Source organism: Physeter macrocephalus, chromosome 20, assembly GCF_002837175.3.
Source record: "Physeter macrocephalus isolate SW-GA chromosome 20, ASM283717v5, whole genome shotgun sequence".
Taxonomy (NCBI): Eukaryota; Metazoa; Chordata; class Mammalia; order Artiodactyla; family Physeteridae; genus Physeter; species Physeter macrocephalus.
In genome coordinates, this window is record NC_041233.1 from 67,812,225 (window position 1) to 67,816,590 (window position 4,366).

Here is a 4,366-nt window from a genome sequence, read left to right on the forward strand (position 1 = left end):
GTGCTCCGCAACGGGAGGGGCCACGACAGTGAGAGGCCCGCGTACCGCAAAAAAAAAAAAAAAAAAAAAAAAAAAAAAAAAAGTATTGTGTTGACGGAATTTCTCACGCCTGTTTTTTGATGTGGGTGCTCCTGGAGTGAAAAGTGGTCCTTTAACTGTGAAGCCTTCTCTGCTCAAAGATATCAACTCCTTCATATTCCACCAGTTATCAGACTTCAAGGTCCACAGGAATCAAAGGGGCTTGTTTAAAATGCAGATCCCTGGGGCCTCCCAGGAACGATTCAGATTCTGATAGGAGCAGGCCTAGAAACCCATAATTGTAACAGGCACCCAGGTGATTCTAATGCAGATGATTCAAAGGCTACACTTTCAAAAAGAATGAATTAGTGTCATTTAAAAGACACCCACAGGGAGAGCTAGGGCTATAGTCATTTATATCTTAATGTGAATAATTCAATCAGATTGCTTTCCTATCAATGCCTCCAACCAGCCATTCTTGAGGGAGTAGTATTTTTCATAGCTTGGGAGGAGAGAAGAGCAATTTTGGTCACTAGACATACCTGGAGAGGATAAGTTCTAGATGCTGCCCCTTGTGCAGTGAGAGGCACCCGCAGTCCAAGCGGGATCGTGGTGAAGGTGGAAGTTCTGAGAGGTAGAGTGGCTAACTTGTAGTTATTGCCAGGATTTGCTTTGCAGCAAAGACCACCCTTTATGCCGCTAAAGACCTTTTTGAGTCCTTTTGGTTGGCAAAGGCTCTTTGAGATCAGTGAGAACACTCTCTAACTTTCTTTATGGTTTCTCAGGCATATTAGGTGACTTAAGCAGAGATACCATTCTGGTTTATTTTTTTGTGGCCTGTCTTCCTGTAGGCATCACTTTCTCAGTACTGGGGCTGTAGTTCCCAGGAGCTCTCTGGCTTCAGATGTCAGGTCATTTAGAAGTGTACTTTGAGGCCATTCATGGAAAAGTTCTTCCTTGGTCGATCCAGCAAGATGCTCTACAGGAGGGAAGTGATGGCAGTTGTGTTGGTAGGGAGAGCCCCAGTCCTTTAGGTTTCAGGGCAATATCCGTCCCAAGCATCAGATGTGCAGATACATGTATTTTCTCACAAGGGAAGGGAATGAAGCCTATTCCATTGTACTCGTAAAATTACACAGAACAATGTGTGTGTGATAAAACTAAGCTCATGTCTTGGATGAATTTAGTTGATTTGGGGTATTGATTGGACCACATCTGATACTTAAGAAAAATTTTGTTTGAGAGCTGAGAGTAGGGCTGAGATGGTTATATTATAACAAGAAAAGGTACTATTTACTCCATTATCTCTCTATTTCATAGCTGAAGGAATTGATTTATTTGCTTTAAAATTTTCATTTCTGATTATAAAAGCAATGCATAGTCATTGTCCCCTCCCCCTCCCCTCCCAGAAGGGGGAGGGAAAGCAGCCAGAAGGGGGAGGGAAAGCAATATTAACTCATCACCTACTACGTGATCTACTAGATGATGCTGTGTTGCATGCTCTATGTACTTTATCCCCTTTCATTCTAAGACACTCCTATGTGGTTGATATTATTGAACCTATTTTACACACGGGAAAACTAAGGCTGAGAAAGATTAAGCTCTTAACCCAAGGTCTCACATTTAGCAAGTGCCTGATCCAGAATTTGAATCCAAGCTGGGCTAAGTGTCTACTTTCAATGCTCCCAGCATGCCCTGGGCACATCTTACTCTCCATGTGCACAGTAGCTCTAAGCTAAATTCTCAGTCTAGGAGAGTGGTTAAGAGCGTGGGCTTTAGAGCCAGACCTCACTTCAAATGCTGGCTCCATCACTTATTAGCTACATGATTTGGGGCAAGGAGCCGAATTACTTTAAGTCTCTGTTTTCTCATATGGAGACGGGATTATGTATGTCCTTCGATTATGTTTGTAAACCTCTTAGCAGTGTGTAGTGCATAGCAGGACTAAACAAATGGTAGGGATTGCTGCAGTATCAACCTGTGTTGCCTCCTCTACCCCAGACTCTGAGCTCCTTACAGGTAAGGACATCTATCCATTCATCTTCATTCATTCTTCATTGATCTGTGTACCAACTTCATGACAACGAGAACAGTGTCTGTCATCAATAACTGTCCGTTGAACTACTCAGCTCCAAAGCTCATTCCAGTTACGGCTGGCAGTTTCCACAGCCCTTGGATGAAGGGTCTTGAATCTCCAGGTTGCTTATCAGGGTAGGGAGAGATGAGGGTTTCTGACCTCCAAGCCTTTAGTGATCTTTCTAGACCTTGCTGCTACCCTCTTCATAATATCTATTACTCCTGGTCCCCATCACTCTCTCCCGTCTCTTCTCTCAGAACCCTCTTTTGCTCCCCTTGGGGGAACCAAAGTGTGATTCTCCTCTATGTTTCCCCCTTTGCTGGTGAGGTGGGGTGCACATTGCCATCAGCGTTGCACTTCCTCGTCTGGAGGAAGGGAGCTCTGCACAACTCGTGGCTTGCCTGTCAATTAGGCAGTTCTGCACCTGTGTGATTTCCTTGAGCGCTTAATAAAAATTGGGTGATTAGAGAACCTCAGGCAGCACTTTCTTAAACGGTCATTAAACAATCATTACGGATAGAAACAGCTACAAGCAGCTGCTGAGAGGGTGTGTGGCTCCTAACAACATAATTCTTTTTCAAGTCAGAGCGAATGTGTAATCAAAGCACAAATGGGAACAGTTTCAAAGTTCTGAGGCTTCTCAGGCAAACCTATAATATATCAACCAGCCTCAACTGGTGTCCAAAATGTTCAGTGAGAATTGACACATGGTGTAGCTTTCTAAGTAATTCACACCTAAGCCAGGTTTTGTTTTTCCTCTCTCTCTCTCTCTCCTTTTAGCTTGAGGGAGTAGTATTTTTCATAGCTTGGGAGGAGAGAAGAGCAATTTTGGTCACTAGACATACCTGGAGAGGATAAGTTCTAGATGCTGCCCCTTGTGCAGTGAGAGGCACCCGCAGTCCAAGCGGGATCGTGGTGAAGGTGGAAGTTCTGAGAGGTAGAGTGGCTAACTTGTAGTTATTGCCAGGATTTGCTTTGCAGCAAAGACCACCCTTTATGCCGCTAAAGACCTTTTTGAGTCCTTTTGGTTGGCAAAGGCTCTTTGAGATCAGTGAGAACACTCTCTAACTTTCTTTATGGTTTCTCAGGCATATTAGGTGACTTAAGCAGAGATACCATTCTGGTTTATTTTTTTGTGGCCTGTCTTCCTGTAGGCATCACTTTCTCAGTACTGGGGCTGTAGTTCCCAGGAGCTCTCTGGCTTCAGATGTCAGGTCATTTAGAAGTGTACTTTGAGGCCATTCATGGAAAAGTTCTTCCTTGGTCGATCCAGCAAGATGCTCTACAGGAGGGAAGTGATGGCAGTTGTGTTGGTAGGGAGAGCCCCAGTCCTTTAGGTTTCAGGGCAATATCCGTCCCAAGCATCAGATGTGCAGATACATGTATTTTCTCACAAGGGAAGGGAATGAAGCCTATTCCATTGTACTCGTAAAATTACACAGAACAATGTGTGTGTGATAAAACTAAGCTCATGTCTTGGATGAATTTAGTTGATTTGGGGTATTGATTGGACCACATCTGATACTTAAGAAAAATTTTGTTTGAGAGCTGAGAGTAGGGCTGAGATGGTTATATTATAACAAGAAAAGGTACTATTTACTCCATTATCTCTCTATTTCATAGCTGAAGGAATTGATTTATTTTCTTTAAAATTTTCATTTCTGATTATAAAAGCAATGCATAGTCATTGTGGAAAAATTTGAGTATAGCCTTCAAATACATATATATATATTTAACATCTTTATTGGAGTATAATAGCTTTACAATGGTGTGTTAGTTTCTGCTTTAGAGCAAAGTGAATCAGCTATACATATCAACACACACACACAAAGATTTTTAGAAACATGAAATAATACTGGAGAAGTTGTTTTGTAGCCTGACTTCCTTTTTACTTATAATTATATTATGAAATTTCTCATTTTAATCTCTCTCTCTCCTTTTAGGGGAGTCGTCACAGCCTTTCAAGTTTGGGTGCTGCTGCCTGTCTTAGCAAAGTTGGAGAAGTTGTGGTTGAGACGGGTTATAACTTGGTATTTGAAGTAAGTCGTCAGGAGGCTTTCTTAAGGCTGCTGGGGTTCAAGTGCTAAACGCAACATTTAAAAGCTGTGTGACCTTGGGGAAGTTACCTAATCATTCTGAGCCCCAGTTTCTGCATTGTTAAAATGTAGATGATTGCTGTATAAAAGCTGTATAAAAATGTTATAAAAATGTATCGTGTGGGGCTTCCCTGGTGGCGCAGTGGTTGAGAGTCCGCCTGCCGATGCAGGGGAC